Source organism: Pyrgilauda ruficollis, unplaced genomic scaffold, assembly GCF_017590135.1.
Source record: "Pyrgilauda ruficollis isolate IOZ18807 unplaced genomic scaffold, ASM1759013v1 scaffold6, whole genome shotgun sequence".
NCBI lineage: Eukaryota > Metazoa > Chordata > Aves > Passeriformes > Passeridae > Pyrgilauda > Pyrgilauda ruficollis.
In genome coordinates, this window is record NW_024527710.1 from 17,679,906 (window position 1) to 17,697,485 (window position 17,580).

The 17,580-nt window shown below is 43.0% G+C and overlaps 1 protein-coding gene across 1 annotated transcript in view; it reads left to right on the forward strand.

Moving 5' to 3' along the window:
* The window catches only part of ROR1 (receptor tyrosine kinase like orphan receptor 1), a 150,758-nt gene that overhangs the window by 66,432 nt on the left and 66,746 nt on the right, over window positions 1–17,580 (forward strand). The gene's annotated exons all lie outside the window — the stretch shown is intronic.

The following is a 17,580-nucleotide window of genomic DNA, read 5'->3' on the forward strand; positions in this document are numbered from 1 at the left end:
AGATTGATTAGGTCTGTTACTGAGGGAATAGGTCAGATCCCCACAGTACAAAGCTCAACTTCAACTTTGATAGCTCTCAGCCTGTGCTTTTATGTTTTTCCTCCCCTCAAAAAGGGCTTTTGTATCCACAAAGAGATGTTGAACTCCTTGAGAAAAATCTATTTGCAGAATCAGGATGGAGAAAATAAAACAGTGCTGATGCTTTACCTACAAATCTTCATGGCTTTTGCAGTGACATTTAGTCTGTGCTTGAATGTCAGCTAAACCAAGGTGATGAACATCTCACACATATCCTGTTAATGCTGGATTGACATTTTCCCTCTCTATTTTTATTTACTTAAAACATTAAATAGCGTTTAAATTATTTAAATATACCTACAATCGTAGTTTAAAGGTTGTTTCTTAGAGGGCTGCTCACTTTTTAAACTGATTTCATTCAGTAAAGTTTGTTTCACACATCAGCTGAATTCACAGCTCCAAGCACAGGTTTGAAGAAGTTGTTAAAAATTATCCATTTGCAGTGCAAAACCCCTTGCAGCCCTGCCCATGTGTCTGGCCTTGCTTTGATAGGTTTTCCAATCCAGAATCAAAGTGTTCAAGTGGTTTGTGGTTCCTCAGGACACAGCCTGTGGTGCCAACAGGAGCAGCTGTCCCTGGTGCAACTCCCTGGCTTCATCTTCTAAAGCCTGAAACCACTGTCAGGACTGACAGGAACCTTGGCTTGGATTTTTAAATGGATAGTTTTTAACAGCTCATCAGCAAACCCTGCCTGTAGTGCAGTGGGAGGCTGTAAGGAATCAGGGATTCAGGAATCCCGTTGTTCTCATGGTCCACATAAAAGTTTGGTGGAGAGGGTCCAAGGAAGTAGCAACAAGGTTTGGAATCCACAGCTTTAAAGGTATGGATTGAGTGATGGGAAATGTTCTCTGTGGTCCAGCATGGCTGGAAACAAGGAAAATTACTTTCCCACTGAGAATAATTTACTGCTGTATTCTTCTTACAATATTTTGGAAAATGAGGGGGAGGCCTCTGCTGTCCCTGAAAAGTCCCAGGTGATTTAGGACATTGGGGACATTTGGGACATTTCATTCCAAGGAGTTTTTCAGAGCTTCCAGAGAGATTTGGGAAGTCTTTTAAGTGATTTTAAGGAAAAAGAAGAAAAATATGGGTTTTTTGCAGCAAATTTCAGGGTATTTTACATGCAGAATCAGGGAACAGCCTGAGTTAGAAGGGATCCACAAGGATGGTTGGGAGCTCTAAGCTGGAGTTCCCTGTGGAATACTTGTTCTGGCAGCCCTGGGAATGCCTTGGGAGCTCCCTTTGGCATCCTTTGGTCTTTTGTGGTTTTGTTTGCTTTGCATCTCACGTGCCTGTTTGTTTCCCATCGATGTGGAGCTGTTTATCTGGATCATCAGGGAATATCCAATCTGTTGACATGTAAATACTGCAGCTGTTATTTGTAGAGCTTTTGTGGTCGCTGATCTACAAATTATTCCCAAGCTGTTATCTTTGCTATTGTATTGCACTGCTCACTATTGTAAAGTACATTTACGTGGTTTTAGTGTGTCCTGGATATTAAAAAAAGGCAGGAGTGAATTGTAGTCAGATAATTCCTGGGATAGTGGAAGGAGATGATCTTTAAAGTCCCTTCCAACCCAAAGCATTCTGGAATTCTGTGATGCAAATGGGCCCCAGCTGATCACATCTCTGCTCTAATGCTGTCAGAGCTCCCCTCACACATAGTTCTACCTGGGAAGGTGATTTTGGGGGATCTGTTCATCTTCTGCTGTTGCAGTGCAAGTGTTTGGGCAGCTGAACCCAAATCCTCAACCCCAGCTCATGGAATCTTCTGGAGTGGTGGCTGTGGCTCTACCTGGCTTCTGCAGGGAGATGTTTGGAAAGAGGAAATCGCTCTGGCAGAACTTACCAACAGAACAGTCACTTTTTGGTGTCCTGCATCAATCTCTGAAAACGTGGAAGGATTTGGAGGCCTGGAGTCCAGCTGAGGCTGGGCATGGCTGCAGAGCAAAGCCCCGAGCGCTGCATTGCACTGCTGGAGCCAAGTTTTGCAAGCAGCCTCTCAGTTTTTCCTTTCCACCCATCATCTTTACCTCAGGGAGATGACTCACGAGGTGAAGGTTGCTGATGTGGATCAGGTTTGGGGCCAGGCCCACGGCCCCGGTGTTTCCAGGATCCCGGGATGGCTCCACGGAGCAGCGCTGAGCACCACGCTGTTGCAACATGTTAAATTGCTTTAAACACACTCAACCTCCCCGTCATGCTTGGGGTTGATCATTGCCATATTTGTAAAAGGAAAGCTGAAGACATTTTCTTGGCACGGTCCAAACTGCACCACACAACCCCGTAACGTGATCCGGGGCTGGAGGAGCTTTAGGACTTGTAGGGAAATGAACCCTGGGAGCTCAGCCTGGGGATGCTGAAACCCTCAGGGATGTAAAGACTTTTAAAGCAGTCATTTCACTACTTTTAAAGCAGTAATTTCACTTTGTTGCATTAAGTTCAGGCAGTTTTACTTCTAGGACCTTCCAGGTTCATTCTGGTTATCTCAGAGCCCCGTGTGACACCCCCAGATAACATAAGTGGCTGCAGTTTACTTTTGCTCTTAAACTCTGCATTTAAAGAGAGCCTGGAGGTGTGCATTTGTTTTTATTAACACTTGGCATAGCCCAAAATGCACAGTCTTGATAAAGACAGGGTGGCTGAGGTGGCTGTTCACTCCAGAGGTCTCTGCATTTGTTTTCCATCCATCCCACACAGATCCTGCAAAGGGAGAGCTCCAGCTGGCTCAGGAAGCTGTAAAAGAAAAGCTCTGAGGTGAATACACCAGATTATTGTACTCAAAAACCTCAAATCTCATTTGTCAGCTAAACATAGCATTAGAATTAAAATACAAAAAAATAGTGAAAGATAAATATTTCGACAATATCACTCCACTGAGGAGACTTTTCTGCATTACTGAACACCACCACCACGTTTTTATAATAAAATGTCCCGTGGATTTCAACAATGCATTCAGTCATTTGCTGAGGAGCTTCTAGAAGACCATTGTTCCCAGCCATGACTTTATTTTGTAGGTAGCTCTCAGGTTTCAAAGCTATTAAATGTTATTATTCAGGCACCTCTCCTCTCCCCCTGCCATTCTCTCAGCCAGCCTGTGCCACTCAGCAGTCCCTCTTGATTAGACCCTGTTGAGAAACGAGCAGGTGAAAGAGCTTTTTGTGCTCTTGGCCACTGGGATTTGGGAAGCCAGGAATGAAGGTTTCTATTGCCCCAGTGGGTTTTCAACTCTCTGAATTCCTGGCTTAGGACAAGGTGGGTTCAGCACATCCTTTGTGTTTGCTTCTCCTTGTGATGGAGCCTCTTCTGTTCCTGGGAGTTCTGTAGGAATCCTTCTGGCCACTTGAGCAGGAGAGTTTTGGATTCCAACCTGGTAATATTTTTCCTCTCCTGAAATACTTTACATTTTCACATCCTGTAGTTCTGCTGCCTTCTGGTCAGGTGCCAGACCTTGATTTGGGAATTGGATTAGCAGGTAGGTGGTCAGCAAAGAAGAACACCAGAATTTCCAAGCTAAATACTGGAGGAAGGAAGGAAAAAGGAGATTATACTGCAGTCTTACTAATGCCTTTAGACATGCTCAAAAGTGAGACATACAAACTATAAATAAACATGAGCTAACAGATTCCTATCATGCTTTGGGGTGATACTGTACTATAAATAAAGTGATAGATATAAACAATAAACAAACACAAGGAATGGCTAGAGCTGTGCCAGGGGAGGGTCAGGTTGGATTTTGGGAAAGGTTCTTCCCCCAGAGGGTGCTGGCCCTGCCCAGATCCCCAGGGAATGGTCCCAGCCTCGAGGCTGCTGGAGCTCCAGGAGCATTAGGACACCACTCCCAGGGATGCCCAGGGTGGGATTTTGGGGTGTCTGTGCAGGGCAGGAGTTGGACTCAATGATCCTTGTGGATCCCTTCTAACTCAGGATATTCCCTGATTCTCCATGTAAAATACCCTGAAATTTGCTGCAAAAAACCCATATTTTTCTTCTTTTTCCTTAAAATCACTTAAAAGACTTCCCAAATCTGTCTGGAAGCTCTGAGAAACTCCTTTGAGTGAAAGAAATTAATAAAATAAACCCCTAAATCAACACCTGCCCCTCAGCCTCAAGGCCACACAGTTTTCCAGCACTCCAAAGACTTGGAGAGCGGGAAGGGATGTACAGGGATGTGTTACCTCAAAGTATATTTGTAATTATTACGATTCAGCCTTTGCTAATGGTTACCACAGGGTGTCATTTGAGATGCCACATTCTCCCCTCCAAGCTCAGCTCTGTGGGAAGTGCTGATTCCCTTGAAGTGGGCGGTGTTGGATAGGAAAGGGAAAAACCAAGGGGAGAGAGGAGCTGTTTTAATGTAGTCCAAGGCAGTGCTGGGTGAAACGACAATGGAAAACACAGAGCAAGTGTCAGGAATGAAAAATCCTCATTGCAGGATTTGGTGGCCTCAAGGATTAACTATAAAAGTGGGTGGTGGGAATTCTGTGCTTGGTTTAGCTGCAGCAATATGAAATAAACTTTTCAGAGCACAGGAGGGAATAATTTTGCATAGGGAAGAGACAGGACTAGATGGAAATGTTGCTGATTTCCCAACAGATGAGGAGAAAGTGAGACACTCAGGCTGGTTCATTGAAGTTTCAACATGATTTCACTCCATGCTTGTTGCCAGGTTAACCAGCAATTGTTGACTAAACAAACTGAAAAGCATTCTTCTGGCCAGGTCTGACCATGTCACCGTTTTGGGGCTTTTTATAAGGTGTTAAATGAGATTCTGACATCCTTGGATGGGCTGATGTGAGCCTCAGAGACCCCGAGGGTCTGACCTGCCTCACTGGGACTGTCAGGACAGCAAGCTCATGCATTTTGGAAGCTGTTTGACAATTTAAAAAGCACTCAGTCCAAATAGTTAATCTGTCTCTCTCTCTCTCTCTTCCCCCTCCCCAAGACTCAAAGAAAAGGGAGCCAAGGAAAAATTTATTAGAGCACAGCATGCCCGTTCCTTTTTCTGGTGTTGACTAGGAGTGTTGGATTCAGTTAAAATGGAGAGGGATTTAACCTCTTACTCCCCAGCAGTGCAGAATCAACACAATGCCTGTGCCAGGCACAGCTGATTTGCTGGTTTTGGGTTCAAAAGCACACATGGTCACCTGAAGGTGCAGTGGCTTCAGCCAGAAGAACCGTTCAAAAGCAGATGAGCTCTTTAGGCGGCAAAAACCAATCTTCAAAGACCTTGGAGTCCAACTGTGGAGCATCCAAATGCCTGTGGAGTGGGGGCTGCAGAGCCCCTGACCTGCAGATCAAAGGCTGGCTTGAAGCCTTGCTCCAAGCCCTGGTGGGACATCAAAAGTCAGCACCTCCAGGCCAGCTCCTGCAAGGGCAGCACTCAGGGGATGTGGCAGGGGCTCCTTCCCTCCCCCAGCTCCCTCTGGAACAGCGTGTCCATTGTGGGGAAATGAAACCAGCATCCATCCTGGCCGTGCTTTGATCCCAGTGTTTGATCAGTACATCTCTCTCACCATGTCCAGGCACAGATGGCACCCAGAGGGACATTTTCCAGCATTCCTCTCTTTGCTGTTAGACAGAACGAGTGTTCAAGCATCTCTTACCTGTAAAAACCTATAAATATAGGAACAGGAGAGCTGGCACGTGGAGGTTTGTGCTCCTCCTGCTCTGCACAGGCTGACAGACAACACTGGAATTAATGGGGTTTGGAGGAACAAAAAAATACCCCAAACCCCTGCTGTGCTCCTGCTCTCCAGGAAACCCTTGGCACCGGCAGGTATCAGTGATAAGGACACCAGGGTGGCCTCCTTTGGACTCACATCCCCCAGCCTTTGCTGGGTTCCAGCTGGAGCCAGGGAATCACCAGAGCAGGTTTAACTCTTCCCTGCCCCAGGAACTGTCCAGCAGGAGCAATGTGAAATAGAACCCAGCATGAGCCACGAGCTGGCCTTCCTAGGGATTTAATCCTTATGGCATCCACTGCAGCCTCGAATGGAAAGCCCTTTTCACATCTGGAACCTTTAAAAAGCACTTTTTGCCACTGTGGCTACTCTGGGGTGCTTGTCAGGGCTGAGCTCTGTCACAGCACATGGAGGATTTCTCCTTCATCCACCCATTTATATCAGCAGGCAGGAATTTCCTCAGGAACCCCATCTGCTCCTTGGGGAGTACAGAGCCAACCCAGAAGGGGTTAAATAGGGCTGGGATGCTGCAGTAGGGCAAAAATTAATTGTTCAACCTGCTTTGCCCAGCTCCATCCTCTCAATGTGCTTTCCTCAGCTCCATCCAAGACAAGTCCCTTCCCTTCCCTTCCCTTCCCTTCCCTTCCCTAATTTATTATAAAAATCTATTATTCTATAAGACATATTATCTATAATAACATATTATATTAATATAATATATTATATAATAAAATGGAAAATATTATCATATTATTGTGTATATGTTAATATTATGTATACCACATTATTATTGTGTATACAATATTATTGTGTACATTAACATGTATTGTGTATATGTTAATATACACACTCATATATTAACATAGATTTATTTTATATTTATATATAAATATATATTTTAAAAAACTATCCAGGAGTATGAACATCCAGCAAGACAAGTGGCATTTAATCCTGACTTCTCAAAACCCAAATCAAAATTTTTTGTGATGCAGAAGGGGTGAATTGTTACCAATCCCTTCCCTTCCCTTCCCTTCCCTTCCCTTCCCTAATTTATTATAAAAATCTATTATTCTATAAGACATATTATCTATAATAACATATTATATTAATATAATATATTATATAATAAAATGGAAAATATTATCATATTATTGTGTATATGTTAATATTATGTATACCACATTATTATTGTGTATACAATATTATTGTGTACATTAACATGTATTGTGTATATGTTAATATACACACTAATATATTAACATAGATTTATTTTATATTTATATATAAATATATATTTTAAAAAACTATCCAGGAGTATGAACATCCAGCAAGACAAGTGGCATTTAATCCTGACTTCTCAAAACCCAAATCAAAATTTTTTGTGATGCAGAAGGGGTGAATTGTTACCAATTGTTCTGATTTGTCCTTCTTGTTGCCTTGACTCCCTCAGCACTGTATCCATGCTCCCTAAAATGCAGCATTTTGGAGCAGCCAGAGGAAGCAGCTGCAGGATAATTTTCACAATCTAGGAAACAAGTTCAAATAGTCCCAATATTTATCAGTCAGTGTCAGGATAAATTTATTGACGAGTTGAACTGAAATTATGATTGATCCGTTCCATACCTGTTGTTTCTCTTCCTGCACTGTGTGCTTTTGCTTTCCTGGCGGTATTAAATAGCCACATAAATCCTGGTAATCCTTCATCCATGGGATTTAAGGGAAGAAAATCCAGGAAGAAGGCTGTCAGGAGAATGGACAGCTATTTCCAGAGTTTGTGCTGCAAAAAGCTCATTGTTGGAGAGTGAGAATGGCTTCTGTCACAGAAAGGAATCAGCTCAAGGAGATGGTTTCTTGTAACAACTTTTGCTAAACCATTTGACCACTTAGTTCAGTCTCACAGCAATTTTTATTTTTTTTTTCAGATGGAAAAATAAGCATCCTCCTTGGATCAGGAGAAATTTTTTTCCCCTTAATATGAATTATTGTGTTGCTGGTGTGGGCAGCCTGGAAAGCTCTTTTAGGGTGGGGATGGATTGCCTCACAAATTTTAGTGATTGTTGGCCAATAAGAAAAAGGTGCTGCTCCTTTTTCTGCAGGTGCTGCACGTGGGGTTAATGCTGGGGCTCTCTGCAAATCTGGGAAGAACCTGGAATAATGAGCAGTCACTGTGAGAGTGGAATTCCTAAACATGCCCTGCATCAATATGGCAATTAAACACATCTGAGTAATTACAGAAAGCCCATCGTGCACTGTATGAGCTATGTGAAAATCCCAAACTGGTTTGGGTTGGAAGGGGTTTAAAGCCCATCCAGGGACACCTTGCACTGTCCCAGGCTGCTCCAAGCCCTGTCCAGCCTTGGGCACTGCCAGGGATCCAGGGGCAGCCACAGCTGCTCTGGGAATTCCATCCCAGCCCCTGCCCACCTTCACAGGGAACAGCTCCTTCCCAATATCCCCTTTAACCCTCTTACTCAACACTCTCAGATTGCAGCCCAATCCAAGCTTCATTTAAAATGTGATTTTTAAATTAATCTGAATTGTTTTTACTTTTACAGTTTCTCCCCATGTTTGTATCAGTGATTTAATAACAAGTCCTTTATTTCTGTAGTTATTCTTAAAGAGTGGAAAGAGCCAGATTGGAGCCTGGTATTTAATTTTATTTCAAAAAGTCTCAGTGCTTGGAAAGCCTGACCTGTTATCTAAAGCTGCAGCTGAGCTGTCCTTTTCCCTCTCTGGGACAATCTCAGTTCAAATAATGCTATAAATAACATTATAGCTCAAAGCACTATAAAGTGCAAAATAATTCTGCTCATCTCCCTCCTCTGCTCTGCACGTTTAAGGAGAAGATTTATTATTACACAGGTTCTTCTGTGAATAAATCTTCATTTCCTAGGATGCTCGTTGGGTGTAATTCTTTAAAGCTCACGTATGAAATGTGAAGGAAGGCATGAATATAATCCCAAAACCAGTCTAGTGGAGGAGCTGTGAGCTGGAGCAATCCTGATCCATGGAAAAGCTCCGATGCCTTCAATGGATTTTGGATCTCGGCCCATGGTTCTGGCTTCCCACCTTGTTCCCAGCTCCTGAAGTGCCTTAAAAGAGGCTAAAAATACATCAAATCGTTCTGGAACATTATTTTGTGTATGTGAGAAACAGTTTTAGTTGCCTTGTTGAGCTGTGGGTGGTCCTTGGCTGTCTGTGCTGGTCCCATGGGCTGTGCTGAGGGAAACTGGGAGCCTCTGGAGTGGACAATTCAGAGTCTGCAGACAGGAGCTGGGGAAGAAAAACGGATTGTGAGTCTGGTGTGGAAAAGAAACAAAAAAAAGTCTGATTCTAAAAAAAGAAATTTTCATTTTTTAGGAGAGAATGCACCTTCAGGAGGTGAGAATGTAGGGATGATGGGAATGATGGATTGGACACATTGGGGTGTGGGATGTCCCTGAGCTCTCTCATCCCATCTTTTCATCTGGGGTATTTCTCTTTCTGAATGATGAGACAGGGAGACACACAAAGAATTTGTTTCTCTCTGCCCAAACAAAAGCTGTCAATAGAGGCACCAGTTTGAAAAATATGGATTGCAATTTCAAGGAATCGATGTAAACTGTTGTCCTGAGGTGTGTGGAGCTTTAATTATTTTTTTTTTCAAAGTTGGGATTAAATGTGTGAGATGGTATTTTTTATTTGGACTTAGATGTTTATTAGTTTTTATTTATATTATATTCTTATAAACTATGAGTTCTACACAGTATTTTATGCTAATAAATTAAAAATAGAGTTGTATCTCTCTCTCTATAAGGTTTTTTAAGGATAAACTGTTTAATTAAAAAATGACGAAAATTATTTTTATTTTTAACTTAATAACTAACTACTCATGGTTTGTAATGTGGACTTTTTAATCTTATTATGTAATATTACTTAAATTCATGAAGAAGAAGGACTAGTTTCTGTCTTAAAATTTCTATCTTGCTTTATATATATTATTATAATATTTTAAAACCTTAAACTCTTAAGTTTTTTACCATGTGATACTACACACTTCTATTTAAACTGCACACTCATAATCTTAGTTCTATTATTTAATTTTGGAAGTTTTCTCTACGGCTTTAGGTCAATGCAGTGTTCTCTTGGGGGTCAGTGCCTGTCAGCACAGAAAGTCTGAAATTCTCGGTACCCAGGGTTCCAGCACTGAGCAGCTGTGGCTGCCCTGGATCCCTGGCAGTGCCCAGGGCCAGGCTGGAGCAGCCTGGGACAGTGGGAGGTGTCCCTGCCATGGCAGGGGTGCCACTGGATGGGCTTTTAAGGTCTCTCCCAACCCAAATCAGTCTGGGATTCTCTAATTCTGTGAAATCAGTAAAAATTTCTCTGAATTCTCGGGTAAGACTTCGCATTCTTGGGAATTTTTTGGGAAAGATGTTGTGGTTTTTGGGAAGGGTGCTCTTGGAGGAGTCAGCTAAAGGGTGGGCACTGCTTTTGAGTCCAGCATTTTGCCCGACCACTGCTCCATCCATCCCCCTTCCTGTGGTTTATCCATTCAGATCCTGGGCTGTTTTAGGCAGGGGTGAATCCCATTCTCTCTCAATTCTGGTGGCAGCAGCACCAGGGATATTTTCTCCAGCCTCGTCTCAGGAAATGCTTGACAAAAGGCAGCTGTAGCAGTTCCCAGCTCACAGCATTTCTGAATCATTTCAGCCACGTATCAGAACAAAACCCAAGGATTTGGGATAACTCTGAGCTTTGGGAAAAGTTTGATTCTGCTCTAAACTTGAGCACTGGTGCTTTACTCTGGAATAAAAGCCGTGCCCGTAAGCATCTGTGAACTCTGCACAAGTTCAAAAACCAGAACCAGACCCACACTTTGTGGCTTCAGCCCATCTTTCATTCATTAATTTCTAAAGTATTTTATGGCCTTGGTTATCTGGCTGCTTCCTGATGCCTTTAACAGCTTCCTCAGAGCAAGTGAAGGTAATAAATTTACAATCCCCATTCTTAGGGAAGTCTTAAGCAGAGTCACTTTCTTTAAAATAAAATAAAAAAAGGAGGAGGGGGTTCATCGTTTGATCTCTGGACGTCTGGCAGCTGGTAGGGAAACAATGCAAATAATGACTGTGACTGATGAAACAGAGAGGAGGAAAATCTGATAATTGGGCATGCAGGGAAATGTATGAAGTGGAAGATGCTGGATCAATCACTGGAGCTGGGCTTAGGAAGGGTATTCCCAGCAGCATTCCCAGCTCAGGCCCTGGTGGCAGCACAACTTGTTAATCATCACACCGTCAGCCTGGCCAGAGTGCAGCTCCATAACTCAGCCTTTTGTGTTGCCCTGGATGCTATCGAAGCATTCCTGGAACAGTCATTTCCTTCTCGACCTCCATGGAAACAGCCATAAAACAATTCTGAAAATGTCAGGAGAAACTGCATCTAATGGGGCAGCTTTGGCCAAAAAAAACATACTTCAGTTTTGAAGGCTTCCCACCAAAACACTGAAATCTTAAAGCTACTAATAGGCTGTGCATCAGTGCCTGAGCACTTTAGCGTGACATTTAATAAAGTGTAATTCATATCCCAGCCCTGCTGAAGTCACACCAGTCACCAAGGGACACTGGAAACTTTCCAGAAGGGATCACACAAAGAGGGAAGGGCACCGGTGACGAGGCAGAGGCAGAGAGGGACCAGCTGGCTCCAGTGTGCCACCAACATCCCAGCAGGAAGGGTGGCAAAGGCTTCAAGCCACCCCAACTCTGTAAACACCCTGGGAAGGAGCAGTTGGTGCTGTTGGTAAATGTGGCACACAGCACATTTCACAGCAAGGAAAATGTGACACCTCGGAGCGTGCCCGTGCTCACAGCAGCAGGGCCTGTCCGTGTGTTTTATTCCTAGAATTTGGATTTTTTCTGATGCTGCTTCTTGGCAGCAGGGAAAAGGAGAAGATTGTTCTTGATTTAAGTTGCCTCTTGAAAAGCAGGTCTCTGGATGGCACCTCTGGGATTTATTCCAGAAATTCTGCAATTCTCTTACTCTTCCTGCTCCTATCCCTTCATCAAGATGTTCACATTTACAGGCTCATCAATTTTCCAATATGATTGCATCAGTTCTATTTCTGCCACCCCAGCCAAGGATCAGTGAAGTCCTTGGATGGGACAACCCAACACTCCAGGTGAACAGGAGAAGCTCATTCTTATTTTTTGGCACAGGACAATTCTGTGCCATGGAGTGTCCACAGTTCCTAACTCCCCTGAGGGGCCATGGGGAAGGGTTTGGCAACCACAGGGAATGCTCTGTGTGCCACAGAAACCGCAGTGAGAGTAAGATCATGGAATGGTTTGGGTTGGAAGGGACCTTTAACATCATCCCATCTCCTGCCATGGCATGGACACCTTCCACTATCCCAGGTTTGAAGCACCCTGTCCAGCCTGGCCTTGGACACTTCCAGGGATGGAATAACTTCCCTGAGGCACAGATGAAGCAGAAGATCTTCCAGACTTCTCCTTTCCCTCCTCTATTGGAAGGCACCCACCATAAAGAACCTTCCCAGGGCCTTTTTTCCATCACCATTGATGCTGATTCTCCCTAAAAGCAAACAGTGAGGGACACTCAGATCAATAAAAGACATTTCACTGTGGAAGGAGCAACTTGGAATGGTTTAAGTGTATCCATCCCTGTAACTCCTTAGAAATATCTGGAGGGTCAAAGGTTGAAGCCAGTCCTTTGAAGAATCCCATATTGCTGAACTTCTCAGGGAATCTTAGCAGGAATGTTAATTGAGCGGAGTCACACATGGAGCACACTTAATGTGTCGTGCACCCAGTAAAACTTTAACAAAAACCCACAAACCCATTTTTCCTGAACGTGTTTCAGAGCCCAGTCCAGCAGAAATTTTAAGTAACTTTAGTAAAGTTAAGTTTAGTTGAGTTGAGGCTTAAGTTTGTGCTTAAATACTCAGCTATAAGAGGGTCCATATCCAAAAGGGACTAGACTCACAAAACCCAGGCTGAAATGCCAAGGACACCAGATGATCCCATGTTCCTGAGCTTGAAGGAAGAATTATTGTGAATCCCTGTCCATATTTATCTGTTTTAGGAGCATCTCACAGTGTGTTTGTTAGATAAATGGACCCCCTCCTCTATTGGAAGGCACCCACCATAAAGAACCTTCCCAGGGCCTTTTTTCCATCACCATTGATGCTGATTCTCCCTAAAAGCAAACGGTGAGGGACACTCAGATCAATAAAAGACATTTCACTGTGGAAGGAGCAACTTGGAATGGTTTAAGTGTATCCATCCCTGTAACTCCTTAGAAATATCTGGAGGGTCAAAGGTTGAAGCCAGTCCTTTGAAGAATCCCATATTGCTGAACTTCTCAGGGAATCTTAGCAGGAATGTTAATTGAGCGGAGTCACACATGGAGCACACTTAATGTGTCGTGCACCCAGTAAAACTTTAACAAAAACCCACAAACCCATTTTTCCTGAACGTGTTTCAGAGCCCAGTCCAGCAGAAATTTTAAGTAACTTTAGTAAAGTTAAGTTTAGTTGAGTTGAGGCTTAAGTTTGTGCTTAAATACTCAGCTATAAGAGGGTCCATATCCAAAAGGGACTAGACTCACAAAACCCAGGCTGAAATGCCAAGGACACCAGATGATCCCATGTTCCTGAGCTTGAAGGAAGAATTATTGTGAATCCCTGTCCATATTTATCTGTTTTAGGAGCATCTCACAGTGTATTTGTTAGATAAATGGACCATGTTACATGAAAATCCATGCTTCTCTGCTGTGACACAAACAGTCCATGCCTCTCTTCCAAAATGCTTCATATTTATAAATATGAGTTATTTCTAGGTTCTTGTTTATGTAAAAAAATATTGATTATAGGAGAACTTCAGACAGTTTGTCCCAGAAGTTCCTGTTTAAATTCCTTTTCCATTAACAACACAAATACTGGTTTTTTTTGTTTTTCTTTTTTTTCCTTTTTTCTTTTTTTTTTTTGAGAAAGAAACCACGAATAACTAAAGGTTTTCACCATGTAATTAATACATCACCACCTTGAAAGGGCTCAAACTTTCCTCAAGGTGTATCAGCAAAAGCAGACAAAACATCCTGGAGTTATTTTTCCAGAGGACGGTCGGAATTGGCGTTGCAGTAAATCCCAAATGCCAGTGCAGCCGTGCTTATCCTCCTTTTCAACTGAAGCCAGCTCGGAAACTTGGAAGCCCTTTTGGTGGACAGCCCTTGCTCCATCCACTCCTTCCCAGGCTTTGCAGGGAGGGGTTATCAGAACGTGGCCAGTGAATTAATGGGACGATGGCACCAGCAAAAACAGCGTCCTCCGCTGAAAAACAGCTCGGAAAAACTGAAGTTTTCACATCCAGTGAAATGTTTTCCCTGGAAAAGCCTTGGTGTGGGCTGGGAAGAAGATTCCCACTCTGTTCCAAAGCTTTTGGTGGAAATGCTGCTGGTGGGGTGTTGGTTCCCTGTGAGCACAGGGTGAAGGTGGGAAACCGCGATTTCCTGCAGATGTCAAAGCAGGAGCCCCATCCAGGAGAACAGAGCAGAAAACTTTCTTGCACTACAAAGAGGTTCCAAATAAAACCACAATTCTTAACATGGGAAAAAGGGGGAGAAGCTTGATGTGGGGCCCTTCACAATATTGCTTTGGCTCATCCTTAGTAATTCTTTCTGGGATTTATTCCACAAATTCTGCATTTCTCTTACTTTCCCCGCTCCTATCCCTTCATCAAGATGTTCAAATTCACAGGCTCATCAATTTTCCAGTATGATTCCATCAGTTCTACTTCTGCCACCCCAGCCAAGGATCAGTGAAGTCCTTGGAATTGCACCACTCTCAAATTTATAATTAGAAATATTTTAATTGCTGTCTCTCATGGAGAAGAAGATAACTTATCTCTCCTAAAAATAAACAAATCCAAATGGAAAGAATTCATTCATCATTAAATCATTCTCTCCAGAAAACCTACAAGCAAGATGGATGATGCAGGGGAGAGATAAGAGGATTAGAAATATAATTTTAAAATTGTCTTAAGGGGGAAAGTTTACACCCACAGCAGTTAAATGATACCCAGATCAGTTACAGAGAATTAGCTCAGCTCAGCCCCAATTAAACAAAGATATTAGCAAAATAAAGCTAGAAAAGTCAAATAATAGGCATCTTCTTTCAAAGCTGTCGTGTGTTTCAAAGAGCAGAAATGCTCAAGAAAGGAGAAGTTAAATATTTGAGAAATTCAGAAGGTTTTTAAGTGGAGTTTAAATATTGTCTGAATAGGTTCACGTAGAATTTTTAATCCTTTCCACACATCGTGGAACAGGGTATGAAACTGTGTATTAAAATAAAATACTCCAGGTTGACAAGTTGAAGACAATCTGGAGCACCCAGGAACTGAAGGAACCTGGGATAAATGCAGGAATCTATGTGACAGCCACTGGAAAACTGGGATGGGGGAGCTGCTTCTAATAAAGAGCTCACTTTGGCTTTCATCAAAACCTTGAAACTCACCCAAACTGGTGAAATTGGGTTCAGTGCTCTTGTCTCTCAGCACAACTTGATTTCAGGCAATAATCTTTGGGATGGCCTCTCCAACCTTGGAAGATGCCAAAGGCGAGCACTTCAGTCCCACTCTTCCCAAAGGGAGGCACTTCCACAAACACTTCCAGGCCATCCAAACACAGCAAGAGCAGCAGGGTGAAATTTCCCTCTTTGGATAATCCTCCAGCCTCGGTACAATATAATATTTTGTTTCAGATGGCTGATTTTTTTCCCCCTTTTCTCTGGGGCTTTTCTGAAATATTGACATTAATCTGCTCACTTGGAAGCGACCCAAGCTTCCGTATTTCTTATCCTCCCCGCTCGTCTGCACTTCAGATCTGTTTACCAAACGGCCTGGATTGCATTCCCATAAATCCTGGGATTCAGCTCTGCTGTGATATTAATTTATTGGTGCATTTTCAACATCAATTACTCTCTATCTCAACAGACATAATTCTCTCTTCAAAGCACAGAGAGAACTCTGCAGCCCTTGGCTTTCCTCATCCCCTCCCTCCCTCTGCTCCGGAGGCACCGGGAATGTGGGTCTGAGCAGCAGCAAAGGCATCCATGAGAAGGGTCCCTACTTCAGGGGGATTTTGGGTTTCCTGATGTTCTGCTGGAATGCTGCTCCAGAATTTTACAGCAAACCCACATTTGTGTTGGTAGGAAGGAGCTGGAATTGTGGTGGAAGCTCAAACATCTAAATGGGAGAGAGGAGAGGGCAAAGGCTTTCAAAATGCCAAGATTTTAAACCATTTTTAAGCGTTTCAGTTGAAGGGAGGCCATCAGCTCTTTATTTTCTTAAACCTGCACAGCAGGAATAAATACCTACAGATGTGCACATCTGCATTCCAACCCAGAGCTCCCCACTCCACCAGGCATTGCCCATTAGGGGAAAAGCATTCCAAGTCCTGACTCCTTCAAATGAAAAATGGCAGAAGACAATTCTTGGGAAAAGATCTTCATCCCAGATCTATTCCCCGTGTCCTAATAGTGCAGGGAAAAATGATGGGAGGGAAAAAACTGCTTTAGTGAAAAAAGAGTTAAGTGCCTTAATTTTCTTCCTTCTGTTGGAATGTAAGTGGGGCCTTGGAAATGAAAAATAACTTCTCTTTTAGTGACCTGGTTCAGCCTGGAAGTGCTGTTGCAGTTTAAGAAAAGCCTGTCAGCCCATCCCTGATGCAGAGGGGCAAAATGAGGAGCACATGGGGCTTTGATCCCAAATCTGACACGGTTTTTTTCCCCTCATCCCCTGCCCTTGGAGGTGCTCAGGGTGGGAGCCTTGCAGCCTGTGCTTTCCCAAAAGTGGGAGCATTTCCCTGCTGCTTGTGGCCAGAATTAATTATCATTGAATAAGAATTATTCAATTCAATTCAATTATCATTGAATAAGAATTACAATTATTACCCGTTGTTTTTTCACTCAACATCTCAGAAGTTTTCAGTTCTGGGTAGTGCAATGAGAAAGTCACTTTTTCTATTTTTTTTCCTTCCTTGCAAGGGGAGTGAGACCTGCAGGTGCTGTGAGGGGATTCCAGAGGCAGAAAACCCCTAAAATTTTCCTCACTTTTTTTTTTCCCCAGTTGCCCAATCAGCCCAACCAGAGCTGGCTCCCATGAAATGATGGAAAATTCTTATTTTCAGCCCACCACCCCTTTGAGATTTATTCCTGTGCAGCTGCCACAGGAATTCCATCCTCCCTTTTAGTCTAATTTCTCCCTAATTTCCCCCCTATTCCTATATATATTTTCTCCCCAGTTCTATATATTCTATTTATATATCTATTTCCCTATCATTCATTTAAATTCCCCTATTTTGTCCAACAGTTATTCTTTAGTAGGTTATTAATTCCAGTGGAAAGGGAGTGATTTTTCTGCAGTCCCTTTCCATTGGGATACCTTTCCATCTTGCCCCACTAAACTGCAGCACAGATGTTAAGCACATTTCACTGTGCAGTCAGCGTGTGCATATTTTTAACATAACTTGTCTTGAAAATATTTATTCAAGCCAAGACAACAGAAAATTAGAGTAATTTGATTGCTCAGGCTTAAGGAATAGATTACTACTGTTCCAGATGTAAGGAACAACAGACTACTTGCTCTCTCCAGGCTAAAAAAAAACCCCTTTGGCTCCTGATTCCAACCATATTTGCTATTATGTTCCCAGTAAATCTTTTAAAAATTGAACACTTTTAAAGATTTTCACTTCCAACTTCTGCCAGCCGGCGTTAGGAGAATTCCAGCCCCAAATCAGCTCGTTAGCAAGGGGTTCAAAATGGGCCCTG